Raw genomic sequence first — 13,953 nt, 5'->3', positions numbered from 1 at the left:
GTGTCCGAGGGAAAATTGTGGTGACATAGAAACCGTATTTCACTTGCTTTATGGTTGTCCCTATGCCAAACAGGTCATTGCTAAGTTAAAGCGTTTGTTTTTAGAACTTACTGGCATCTCTTCTGCCTCTGTCAGCATGTTACTTTATGGGGTAGGCCTTACAATGTCTGTGCAACACAGACTAGTGTGGATGTTCACTATTGCCCTGCGTGAAACTTTATGGGACTCACGAAATATTCTGGTTTATAAAAAAGACAAAATGTCTGTTGATGACTGTATTAAATTGTTTCTCAGTAGATTGTATTTTATGTACAAGCTTGATTGTAAACGTTCTGGGTCAGATTCTGAGGGGATCTGGAAGGTTAAGAAATGGAAACATTGGGTGTGATTATTTTGTACATTACTTGTGTGAACTGAAACGATTGTATGACACTGACATTGTTCTGATTGTATTATGATGTATATTGTACTTGTATTTTGTTTCAATTGATCAATAAAAACTTTTGTAAAAAAAAAAAAAAAATCTGTTCTTATCAGTTTAATATCTGATACGTCCCCTATCTGGGGACCATATATTAAATGGATTTTTAGAACAGGGAGATGGAAATAGAGCTTGCTCTGTCCACTCCACGCATTGACCTGGTATTGCAGTATTTCCAGGACCGGTGCACCCTTTCCTTATGTGTTGACTAAAATCAGATTCCAAAAGTGTTTTTTCTCTTTGCCATTGTTTCTGTCTTTCTGAAGGGATCTCCCCTTTTAATCCCATTATTTCAACACCTGTTGGACAATGCATGAGTGATAATGAGCTCATTGATTAAATGCAATTAATGAATAGATTGCCACCTCTTGTTTTGTGTCGTCTGTGTGTCTGTGTTTCCGGCATTTCACATTGGAACAGCTCATTCACCTTCCTTGTCTTCTCTCCGCCCTCCCTTTTAGGTAAGTTAAAGAGCTGCACCTGAGCCAGCCACTGATTGATTGATTGATTGATTGATTGATTGATTGATTGATTGATTGATTGATTGATTGATGCAGCACAACAGTCAAATAGTGGAGTGGAGTAGGGGAACAGCAAACAGCCAATAAAGCAGCCCGCCCGCTCGCCTGCCCGCCACAATGGACCTACCTGTGTACACTAGATGGATGTGATGGAATGTACTGTCGTCCCTACATTTCAAGAAGAAGTAAGAATTGCAGTTGCAACAAAGCCTTGCTTGCCTACAAAGAGAGCAGCAATTTGGATTTGTTACTATGTTACCTAGAAGAATAACAAACTGTGCAAGGATGGAGGTTGTAGGAGCAAGGAGAACAAGTTGTCTGTAAAGTTGGTGGATGCCTATTTTCCATTTTGCAGTCCCTTGTCTCCCTCTTGTGGCCTCCTGGAGGCAAATAAATGTGCAAAAAAAAGACAGCCTGGCGGCCGGCTGTTGCAGTGTTGCCCTCTCAGGCAACACTGAGTGACTGACTGAGCCTCACCGTCTTATATAAAGTTCAGACGGAACTTTGCACGTGTCATAGTGGAGCCCTCAGGATTCCAGAGCCAGCTTTCTGACATCATAATGGGGCCTCAGAGATAGATAAAAGCCTGGGCCCAGGCAGTGTTGGTCAGTGCTGCTCAGCAGGCAGCACCGGACTGGACTGGATTAAAGCTGATACAAGGTGTGAAGGAACAAGGGGTGGCTGTGGGCATGCACTTGCTGCCGCTGCCAGTGTTTATCTGCATGGCAGGAGGGCATTTGGGCGTTGCCAGGAAGGCGTTTTTATGTAGATTCCTCCTCTTTCAGCACTGCATTGTGGTGCAAGCAAAAGAAGCAAATCCTGTGTAGCTTCCTCTCCGGCCTTTATTCACCTCCCGCTTAGTAGCTGTAAATGTGTGTGAGCCTGCAGGGCCCCATGGAATTGCCTAGGAGTAGGCTGAATCAATCGCTGCAAGGGGTGAACAGCAGTATTAGGCAGGCTCGGTCAACGCCCGGCCCATTCGGGTTATCGCTTTTCGGCCTTTTGGCTACGATCAAGGTTCGTCCTGACGTAGCTGAGGGTGCGAGTACTTGGGCGACTTCCGGAGCAGGAGGAATCTCTATTTCTGTGGTCCAAGGACTGACAGGTGCGTCATGGCTGGAAAAAATACCATTCGTTTGGAGGTGAGTCCCACGGACATGCTAAAGAATAATGTTGTGTTCCTGGTTCGGGACATTATGATGAGGAAAATCGGAGTCCAGAAGGAGGAAATCTTTAGTGTGAACGAGTTCCCACGCAGAGGTATCTATGAAGTTACTTTTGAGAATGGGGGAAGGTGTCTGCATGTCTTTGAGTGGATGAGAACATATGCAAATGACTCACTGCTGGAAGGAATCAAAGTAACACCGTTGTTTGGGCTACAAGAGAAAATGGTTGTTGTCCATGTGTACAACCCCTACACAAGTGTGGACCTGATAGAGAACTTTTTAAAGCAGTATTGTGAACATGTGCGTGGTGGGGACAAACTCACCAATGTGTTGGGCATTTATAATTGCATGCTCAGATATTTTGTCCGCTTCAAAATGGACTCTACCTGTGTGGGAGGCTTCAAGCACCCTCCTGCAAATTTCTCTGTTGCAGGGTTCAGGGGCTATATCACCTATGCTGGACAGCCAACCTTTTGCCGCAATTGCTTTCAGTTTGGCCACACAAAAGATAGTTGTGAGAAGGGCCAGGTGTGCAGAAACTGCAAGAAAGTTGGACACCATGCTGGAAGTTGCACCCAAGGCAGAGTGTGTGATTTGTGTGGAGCCGACACCCACCTGTACAGAGATTGCCCAGCTGTCATACAAAGGAGGGAGGAGGCGTGGAGCAGAAGTATGCAAATTGGAAGGGAGGCGGCCTCCAGACAGAGTGAGGCTGAAGTGGAAAGAGAAATGGAGAGAGTCCAGAGGGAAGTGTCCAGAGAGGAAAATGCAGCCCAGGATGTTGCAGCAGCAGCAGTAGAACCTGTAGTGCCCAATATTGTGGAGGAAACACAAATGGAGGACGTTATCCGCCAACTGGAGGAGGTAATTGACGGAGTTGTGAGTCCAGTTCACCCCTCGGATCCGGCGAACATTGAGATGTTCTCATCAAGCAATGAGACTAGTTTGTGTCACAGGGAGGGTGGTGGGAAACAAAAAAATGAGAACGAAGACAGTGATGAGTTTGTACAAGTGGAGACCAAAAGAAGAAAAAGATCCGCCAAAAAAAATGGTGGTGAGACGAGTTCGGAGGCGGTCTCTGAAACTGACAAAAACCCGTTTGATGCGTTACAGGCACAGGACCCAGATTCTGATTAAAGTGGCTAAAAGTTATGCAACTGTATAAGCTTTTTGTTATGTTTAAGTTTTGGTGTTTAATATGCCTGTAAAGTTTATTTTTCCTCAGAGTCTTGCAGGAAGTGAGGAATGTCAGAGCCTGGGTATGGTAAGGCAATAACTGGGAACTGCTGACTTTTTGGTGCAATGGGTTTTATTATTTGTTCACAGAATGTGAGGGTCTTTAAGAACAAGGCTAGGAGAACTGCAATTTTAAGTTTTCTTAGGCAGGAAAATGCGTCTATTTTTTGTTTGCAGGAGTGTGGCATTGAATGTGCGATAAGTCCTGACGAATGGCAGTGTGGGAGTGCGGTGTGGTCTGGAAGTGTGAGTAATAAAAATGATGGGGTGGGAATTTTGATAAAATCTAAAGAAATTACTCTAGATAGTTACATTGTAGTAGAGGAGGGGAGGTGTGTATCCGCAATATTAAAATATAATAATGTGAATTTTAAATTAATTAATGTTTACGCGTCCGCAAATAAAAATGAAAGGGCAGCATTATTTGAAAAAATGAAATTTTATGTTCAGGGTAGAATGCCTGTTATCATTATTGGGGATATGAATTGTGATCTGTCTAAACGTTCTTTTGATGTGTCTGGGAAAATTTTGTCTGATTTAATTTGTGATTTTAGGTTGGGGGATATTCAGAATCTGTGTAAAATTGACCCAGAATTAAAAACATACCATTCTGATAGAGGGGGTATCCACTCCAAATTAGATTATTGTTTACTGTCCGAAAATGTGAAGTCAGTAAGTTATAGACAGAAGCCTGTAATGTATTCGGACCATGATGCATTGTTCTGTGGGGTTGATGTTGGGATGAGTGGTACGTATGGGAGAGGATTGTGGAAGCTCAACATAAGTCATCTAGATAGTGTGGATGTGAGGGAGCAGTATGAACGGTTGTATGCAGTGTGGAGTGAAAAACAAAGTGAATTTGGAGATATGTTTTTGTGGTGGGAGTGGGTGAAATGTAAAACAAAGTCCTTTTTCAAAACTGTTGGATATAAAGCAGGTACAATTAGAAGGAGAAATTATGTCAGACTGAATTCAAGATTGAGGTTTTTGTATAGATTGAGAGAGGAAGGAATGGATGTTGAGGATGAAATTGTGGGTGTGAGAAGGGAAATTAAAAATTTTTTGTCTGAAAAGGGGAGGAACATTATTTTCAGAGCAAAGTTGGATAAAATGGAACAGGATGAGAAGTGTTCGCGTTTCTTCTTTAAGAAAGTTTTTTCAAAGAAACCAGCAATTGAGGTTGTTTTGAAAGAAGATGGAAGTGAAGTGTGCGGTGATGAGGTGAGTGAGGAGATTGCAAAGTTTTATGAAGATTTGTATGCGGTGAAATGGAGGGATGAGAATTTGGAGAGTGAAGTTTTGAGTGTGTTAGAAAATAAGCTTGGGGAGAGTGAGAAAGAGATGATTATGTGTAAGGTGTCTAGTGAGGAAGTATGGGAAGTGGTGGAGAGAATGGCAGCAAATAAGACGCCTGGAGAGGATGGTTTGCCAATAGAATTTTATCGTGTGATGTGGAAGGTCATAGGGAAGGATGTTGTGAGAGTGTGTGAATATATGTGGGAGCATATGGAAATTGCAAAGGGTATGAAGAGTGGTGTGGTGGTCTTGATCCCAAAGAAAGGGGATATAAGAAACTTGAAAAATTGGCGTCCAATAAGTCTACTTAATTGTGACTATAAAATATATGCAAAAATGATTGCAAATAGGATGAAGAGTGTTGTTGAGAGTGTAGTGGGGGATGATCAGTTCTGTGCTGTGCCTGGGCGTCGTATCCAAGAGTGTCTGTGTTTGTTGAGAGATTGTCTGTGGGATTGTAAGAGTAGAAAGAAGGATGTGTTTGTGCTGTCTCTAGATTTTGAGAAGGCATACGATAGGTTGGCACATAATTTTTTGTTCAGAGTATTGTTACGTATGGGGTTTCCGAGTGATTTTGTTGGAAGAGTGAGAAGTTTGTATCAGGGAATATATAGTAGTGTGCTTGTAAATGGAAGATTAGGAAGGAGAGTGAATGTTTGTTCTGGTGTTAGACAGGGATGTCCACTGTCACCTGTTGTCTTTATTTGCGCAATAGAGCCGTTGCTTTGTCTTATTAGGCGTGACAAAGTAGTAAGGGGAGTTTTTTTGCCCGGTAGTGATGGAAGACAAGTAAAGGTGAGTGGTTATATGGATGATGTGTGTGTGGTGTGTGATTCTGAATGTTCGGTGAAGAGAGTTAAGTTGTTAGTGTCTATTTTTTGTGGAGCATCTGCCTTTAAGGTCAATTGGTTGAAGAGTGAATGTAAATGTTTTGGTAGCAGGGAGATGTCAGATGATGTGGGAGTAAATAAAGTGACTGGTCCTATTAAGATCTTGGGGGTTAAATTTGATGATAAATTAGATGGGAGGGAAAGTTGGGAGGATGCAAAAAAGAAAGTAGAGGTCAGGCTAAATTTTTGGAAGTTGAGAAGCCTTTCTTTCATAGGGAAAATTGTGGTGATCAAAAGTGTGGTATTGCCTATTTTTTTGTACATTGCAATGATTTTTCCACCAGATAATATGTGCTTGAGGAGAGTAAATAGGGTTTTATTTATTTTTTTCTGGGGTTCCAAAATGGAACGGTTGAGAAGAGAGGTAGTGGTGAAAAGTTGGAAAAATGGTGGGATGAGTTTTCCAAATTTAGAAGTATATTTTGGAGTTAATATGTTGGTATTTTTATTGGTAATAATTGATAGGGATCGGAAGGTGTCTTGTATGTCTAAATATTTGGGCGGAAGAATTTTTGTTAGGCTGAAATGGTATCAGCCTGGTTTGAATAAACCTGTGTCGGGTGAAATTCCCAAGTGGTATGAGTGGGTAGTGAAGTTCTTGGAGAAGTTTGAGTTGCGAGAAGTTGAAAAGAATGTGTTGAAAAATAAACGGGTGGTTTTGAGAATGATTGAGAGTAAGGAAGTAGTGAGCGGGATAAATACTGTGAGAGGTGGTGATGTGCAAAGGGTGTGGAAGAAAATTAGAATGGATGGTATGTCAAACAAACAGAGAGAAATAGTATGGCAGAGTTTGCATGGTGTGTTGCCTGTGCGTGAATTTCAGAGAAATAGGGGTCTTGTGAGAGAAGAAAGATGTCCAAGAGAGAGTTGTAATGGGTGTGAAAATATTGTCCATTTGTTTTGGAACTGTAAGTTTGCGAGAGATGTTATTAAGAGGTTGGGGCCTTTATGTAAAGAACTAACGGGGGTTAATTTCATGACATTCGAGTGTTTGATGTTTGGGTTGAGTGTATGTGGTGGTGTGAAGGAGAGAGTACTGTGGCTGTTCTTGGCGTGTATTAAAGAAGTTTTGTGGGATGTGAGGAATGTCTATGTGTATAGGAGAAAGGAATTGAGTGTGAATGACAGTGTTAGGATGGTGTTAGGTAAACTTTATGTTTGTTTTTTGTGGGATAAAAAAAAGGGTGGGATGGATGCGGAGGGAATCTGGAAGGTCAAAAAATGGCTAGATGTTGTTGACCTGTATTGATTTTTTCATGCCTGTATTATGTATGTTATAAATGTTATGTAATTAATGAATATGTAATAAAGCCTGGTGATGACAGGGTGATGAGGTATACGAGTACCAGTATCACAGAGAGTATAGATGTATGTACTCTCAACCCTATCTGAGGGTTTAAAAAAAAAAAAAAAATCTGTTCTTATCAGTTTAATATCTGATACGTCCCCTATCTGGGGACCATATATTAAATGGATTTTTAGAACAGGGAGATGGAAATAGAGCTTGCTCTGTCCACTCCACGCATTGACCTGGTATTGCAGTATTTCCAGGACCGGTGCACCCTTTCCTTATGTGTTGTCTAAAATCAGATTCCAAAAGTGTTTTTTGTCTTTGCTATTGTTTCTGTCTTTCTGAAGGGATCTCCCCTTTTAATCCCATTATTTCAACACCTGTTGGACAATGCATGAGTGATAATGAGCTCATTGATTAAATGCAATTAATGAATACATTGCCACCTCTTGTTTTGTGTCGTTTGTGTTTCTGTGTTTGCGCCATTTCACATTGGAACAGCTCATTCACCTTCCTTGTCTTCTCTCCGCCCTCCCTTTTAGGTAAGTTAAAGAGCTGCACCTGAGCCAGCCACTGATTGATGCAGCACCACAGTCAAATAGTGGAGTGGAGTAGGGGGAACAGCAAACAGCCATTAAAGCAAGCAGCCCGCCCGCCCGCCCGCCACAATGGACCTACCTGTGTACACTAGATGGATGTGATGGAATGTACTGTCGTCCCTACATTTCCAAGAAGAAGTAAGAATTGCAGTTGCAACAAAGCCTTGCTTGCCTACAAAGAGAGCAGCAATTTGGATTTGTTACTATGTTACCTGGAAGAATAACAAACTGTGCAAGGATGGAGGTTGTAGGAGCAAAGAGAAGTTGTCTGTAAAGTTGGTGGATGCCTATTTTCCATTTTGCAGTCCCTTGTCTCCCTCTTGTGGCCTCCTGGAGGCAACTAGCTGTGCAAAAAAAAGACAGCCTGGCGGCCGGCTGTTGCAGTGTTGCCCTCTCAGGCAACACTGAGTGACTGACTGAGCCTCACCGTCTTATATAAAGTTCAGACGGAACTTTGCACGTGTCATAGTGGAGCCCTCAGGATTCCAGAGCCAGCTTTCTGACATCATAATGGGGCCTCAGAGATAGATAAAAGCCTGGGCCCAGGCAGTGTTGGTCAGTGCTGCTCAGCAGGCAGCACCCGACTGGATTACAGCTGATACAAGGTGTGAAGGAACAAGGGGTGGCTGTGGGCATGCACTGGCTGCCGCTGCCAGTGTTTATCTGCATGGCAGCAGGGCATTTGGGCGTTGCCAGGAAGGCGTTTTTATGTAGATTCCTCCTCTTTCAGCACTGCATTGTGGTGCAAGCAAAAGAAGCAAATCCTGTCTGGCTTCCTCTCCGGCCTTTATTCACCTCCCGCTTCGTAGCTGTGAGTGTGTGAGCCTGCAGGGCCCCATGGAATTGCCTAGGAGTAGGCTGAATCAATCGCTGCAAGGGGTGAACAGCAGTATTAGGCAGGCTCGGTCAACGCCCGGCCCATTCGGGTTATCGCTTCTCGGCCTTTTGGCTAAGACCAAGTGTATTTATACAGGAGGTTTTTAGTCAGAAGGTGCTCAGGTACCCTCTCTCTCGGCCTCGGGGGATCGTCCAGGTTCGCCTGGACTTCACCCCCGTGCTGCTATTTGGGAGAGAGGCTTAGTCCTGAGCAACGAGTTGCGATCCCCCCCCAGCCCTTTGGTACGTCTCAGGACCCCATAGGGCGCAGCTTTTTGCTGTGCGGTTCGGCCTGGCCACGGAAATGGCAGGCGAGCCAGATGCGGTGCCGGTGTATGCCCGGCTAAGGAACTCTGCCCGATTTATCGTGGCAGAGGGTGGAGGCGGTCCACGTGGCGTTAAATTCTTGGTCCACAAGATCTTGGAAGAACTACTGGCGGTCCACAAGAACGAGATTTTGGCAATCCAGGACTACCCGAAACGAGGAATTTTCGATGTCACCTTTATGGGAGAAGGAATCCTCCGTGATGCCATGGACCGAGCTGAGAGGAGAAAAGGTGAACTCGTGGTAGCGGGAGTCCAGGTAGTAGAACATGCCTTCGAAATTACGAAACTCGTGGTGATTAAAATGTACTCCCCATATGTGAAGGATATGGAAGTGGCAGCATTCTTAGCTGCCTACTTCAAGAATGTCAAACTGTTGGGGAGAGTTATGAACGAGTGTGGAGTGTGGACCGTCAAGTGGAAGTTCTTAGTAACATTGATAAAGGACCCCTCCACCCAGGAAACGAGATTACCACCGGCTCGTTTTAAAATTGGAAATGTGAATGGCGACCTCTATTTTTCAGGGATGCCAAACTTCTGCAGGGCCTGCGGTACTTATGGACATACCAGTTTTAACTGCGATGTCACCTGTAGAAACTGTGGAAGCAAAGAGCACAATATGAGAGAGTGCTCACAAGAGAAAAAATGTAATTTTTGCCAAAAAACTGGTCATTTGTACTATTCTTGTCCCCATAGGTACCGAGGCGAAGAAAATGAGCAACCCGAGGCGCCCCCACGTGCTCCACCAGCAGACCAGTCCCACCCCCGGGGAGAGGAGCATGCCGGGGCCGCGAAGGAGCAGCGAGGCACCTGGGCTTCAGTGGTGCGGAGTAATGGAGCCAAAGCAGGTGCCTCGCAGCCAGCAACCTCTGAGGAAAGGAAGGAGCCCAGCGCCAATGACAAAAGGCAAGCTAAGCAAAAGGCGGAAAAGGAGCAGGCCACCAATGATACTGTGGCATCCCAGAGGGCTGGTTGTCCAGTGGGTGCCGGGCCTGCTCCTGTACCTGGGTCTCAGGAGTCTGACTCCGAGCAGGAGAACTGGGTAGCGGTGGGTCCCCGAAAAAAGGGAAAACAGGAGCGTGCTGGTAGGAGGGAATCAGGGGAGGAGCAGATGGACACATACGTGAAGAAAAGTGAGGCTCCTCCTAGGACCACCTCCTCGCCTGACCTGGTGAGGAGGGTGGGCACTGTTCCCTCCCAGATACCGGACACCCCGCCGTGTGCGCAACCTCCCCCTCTAAGACGGCGTCAACAGAGCCTGGGGGGAGAGGCGGGGCCCTTGGGGGACCCACCCGAAATGGACCTACGTGGTCACCCAGTGGAGACCCAGGTGACGCTAAGCGAGAGTGGGCTCCCCTTGTACGAGATAAGAGTTGCTGGCACGGCTCTCAGTGAAGGTAGTTCCTCTCCCTTTTCGTCCCTCTTTGCAGGCGATTCGGACGAGGGTGGGGATATGAGCGCAAACGAGAGTTCTGGTAATGCTGGTGGAGGAAATGTCTGATTTTAAGTTCCACGAATATTTATTATTTTAAAATCAAGACGCTATTTTAATCTCCACAATGTCAGAAGTAAAGGGAATTTCCCTCAACGTGAGGGGCGCCAAGTCCAAAGTTAGAAGGGTTGCTCTCTTCAGCTTTTTAGCTGGCCTGACAGCCTCTGTTTTTTTCCTGCAGGAGTGCGGCATTCCCCATATGATGAAGTACCATAAATACCAAGAGGATTGGAAGTATGGTCCATCAGTCTGGTCTGGATCTAACGAGTCCAGATCAGCAGGGGTCGCCATTCTTTTTAAGGGAAACGTTTTAATCGATTTTATCCAAGAGATTCTTCCAGGACGTATTTTATTGGTTAAGGCTTTTATTGACGGTGTGAAATGGCAGTTTTTAAATTTTTACGGCTCACCAGATAAAAATGAAAGAGCAGAAATGTTAGCGATTTTACCTCTTTTTATTAACACGACTGAGCCTTTTATCCTCGCAGGTGATTTTAATTGTATCCTGAGGGGGGAACGCAGGCTTACCAGCGCTACAAGCAGAAACTATGACAAGACCTCTGGACTGCTCAAAGATATGGTGGGTGATTTTAAATTAAAAGACGTTTATAAAGAGTGTAACAGGAGCAGTCCAGAGGAAGCCGGCGTTACCTGGAGCAACGCCACCTGTAGCTCCAGGATAGATTTTATATTTTGTAATGAGAATCTACTGCCTTTTAAATGTGAAGTTTTAACCAATGTTTTTTCCGATCACAAGCTTTTATCATTTTATGTAAAGCGTGATTTTAATAACATTATTAGTAAAAAGTCCTGGAAGTTAAATGTTTCCCTTTTAGATGATCCACAGGTTTTTACAGATTTTATTGAATTTTACAAAGAGAGTAGGCGGGTGAGAGACACACGGGCTCCCATCACCGCATGGTGGGAGAAAATGAAAAGGAAAATAAAAGAATTTTTTATTAAAAAAAGCGTGGCGAAAGCCAGAGAGAAGCAAGCTTTTTTTAAAATTCTCAACACCCGCCTACAGACCCTGTACAAGATGAGAGAACACGAGATAGAGGTACAAGACGACATCGCCAACTTAAAAAAAGAGATAGCTCAGTGCCTGGAGCAGAAAGGTAAAGAAATTATATTTCGTTCTAAAGTACAGCACGTGGAAGAGAACGAGACCTGCTCCAGGTACTTTTTTAAGAAAATGAACAATAAAAAAGCTATTCTTAAAAATATTGATGGGGTGTCGGATGTACAGGGTCTTTTAAGTAAAGTTCATGAGTTTTATACTGACCTTTTTAATGTGAAAACTGTGGATCGTGATTTTATGCGTGACTCGCTGAAGGAGATTACCACTGTTTTAGACCCTGTCTCCCAGAATTTTTTATTGCAGGAACTGTCGGAGCAGGAGATTTTAGAGACAGTGAAGAGTTTTAAAGCAGGTAAAGTTCCTGGCCCGGACGGTATACCCAGCGAGTTTTATGTCAAATTTTATGATATTTTAAAAGATGATCTCTTAAACCTTTTTACCGAAGTCTTTCATTCCAAGATGCTGCCTAAGTCCTGGCGGAAGGGTGAGGTCTCCTTGCTATACAAGAAAGGTGACATCGCAGTTTTAGAGAATTGGAGACCAATAACCCTTCTGAATAGTGACTACAAAATAATGGCAAAACTATGCGCAAACCGTTTAAAAGCCATAGTACCCCACATCATACACTCTAACCAGGTGTGTGGGGTGCCAGGCCGCAGCATCTGGGATAATATTAATTTAATAAAAGATGCGATTGAAGACACAAAATCTAGAAAAGGTAAATTAGCCATTTTATCCATAGATTTTCAAAAAGCTTTCGACCGAGTATCGCACTTTTATCTTTTTAAGGTTTTAGAGCGGATGGGTATACCTGAAGGTTTTTTATTATCTATTAAAGCCTTTTATAAAGATTGCACAAGCAAAATTTTAGTAAATGGTTTTAAGACACAGGACGTTCTTTTAAACTCTGGGGTGAAGCAGGGGTGTCCCTTGTCCCCACTGCTTTTCATATGTGCACTAGAGCCTCTGCTATGCGCAATACGCCGGGACAAACAGATACGTGGAGTCCCCCTGCCGGGGGGTGGCGGCATGGAGGCTAAAGCAGTGGGGTACATGGATGATGTGGCGATACTTTGTAGGGACACCCTCTCGCTTCAGAAAGCCCTAAAACAAATTGAGTTTTATTGCTGTGCTTCCGGTTTTAGAATAAACTTCAGCAAAAGTAATATTTTAAGCATAGGAAGCATGGTTTTTAGAGACGTACCCGTTCCTGTGTCAGATACTATTAAAGTTTTAGGTATCTCCTTCAGTGAGCACGACAATGGTTTTATAAGTTGGGACATGGTGGCGCAGAAGGTAAACAATAAAATTTGTATGTGGAATATGAGGAAACTCACCATGGAGGGAAAAATTTTAATCATAAAAATGGTCATTTTACCCCTTCTTTTATACACGAGCATGGTGTTCCCTCCCCCAACAGTTTTATTACGAAAAATAACAAAAGCATGTTTTACCTTCTTTTGGAGTTCCAGGATGGAGAAATTGAAACGAGAAACGGTAATAAAGTCCAAACCAAAGGGTGGCAAAGATTTCCCTGATTTTAATAGGTTTCTTTTAATTAAGTTCTTTAGTTTCTGTTTTAATTCCCTTTTTAAAGAGCACTATTGGTCTTACTTTTTACGTTTTAATACTGGGTTTTTTATGCGGAGGTTTGGTTGGTTCAACATAATTTTATCCTCACCATACGCTTTTAAATTACCAGCGAATTACGTAATTTTAGAAAAAATAGTGGCTCTCTTCAATTTAAAAGGGAAGACCGTGAACGAGCTTAAAAACAGCAAAAAAATAATTAAAGACCTGAGAGAGAGCGAGACGGTCAGCAATGTAGAGAATTTTAATACGCAACGATGTGCTTTTATTTTCAAAATGATTAATGTGTTTTATCTTTTTAAAGCACAGATGGACCTGGCCTGGAGCTGCGTTCATCAATGTCTTCCATGCCGGGCATTCCAGTACAGAAGAGGATTCGCGAGGTCTGCCGTCTGCCCGAGGGAAGGCTGCCAGGCCGAGGAAACTATAAGACATATTTTTTGGACATGTGACTTTGCAAAACAATTTTGGAAAAAAATATTCCCTCTTTTGGTGAAGATGGCGGACCTAAAGGACTTAAACTATGAAGATATTTTATATGGACTTTTTGGATGCCCAACCGCGAGTCAGAAGATAATTGCATGGAAGACGATGAATTGCGCCAAAGAAGCTCTATGGAAGGCCAGGAACATCCTCCTTTTTAAGCACGACGTTTTATCGGTTGATGATGTTTTAGGTCTTTGTTTTAGTGAGATGTATATTTATTTTTTACTAGACAAAAAAAGGAATGCCACCCTTCTAAATAAATGGTTTGTGACTGACTGGAACTCCAAATAAATAAAGATTTGCCCCATGTCCCTCTACATAAATTTTATGAAAATTTGATTTTACTATTGTTACAATGTAAAAATTATTTGTATTTATCTATGTAACTAAAATGTGTTTTATTGTAAAATTGAAATTTTTATAAATAAATCATTGACACCCCCGCGAGGGGGTAGCCAACTGAAAAAAAAATCTGTTCTTATCAGTTTAATATCTGATACGTCCCCTATCTGGGGACCATATATTAAATGGATTTTTAGAACAGGGAGATGGAAATAGAGCTTGCTCTGTCCACTCCACGCATTGACCTGGTATTGCAGTATTTCCAGGACCGGTGCACCCTTT

The 13,953-nt window shown here is 43.2% G+C and overlaps 2 non-coding genes and 1 pseudogene across 2 annotated transcripts; all 3 read left to right on the top strand.

Annotated features, from left to right (window-relative positions):
- The first annotated feature begins 496 nt into the window (after nucleotides 1–496).
- Nucleotides 497–676, top strand: LOC142653817 (U2 spliceosomal RNA; annotated as a pseudogene).
- A 6,294-nt stretch (nucleotides 677–6,970) lies between these two features.
- Nucleotides 6,971–7,157, top strand: LOC142654014 (U2 spliceosomal RNA). The gene has a single exon (XR_012848829.1). It is a non-coding gene; the product is annotated as a U2 spliceosomal RNA (small nuclear RNA).
- Nucleotides 7,158–13,755: 6,598 nt separating this feature from the next.
- LOC142654234 (U2 spliceosomal RNA) lies at nucleotides 13,756–13,953 on the top strand. The gene has a single exon (XR_012848943.1). It is a non-coding gene; the product is annotated as a U2 spliceosomal RNA (small nuclear RNA).

This window comes from Rhinoderma darwinii, chromosome 5 (genome assembly GCF_050947455.1).
Source record: "Rhinoderma darwinii isolate aRhiDar2 chromosome 5, aRhiDar2.hap1, whole genome shotgun sequence".
Lineage (NCBI taxonomy): Eukaryota > Metazoa > Chordata > Amphibia > Anura > Rhinodermatidae > Rhinoderma > Rhinoderma darwinii.
This window is presented reverse-complemented; position numbering and strand designations above follow the sequence as displayed.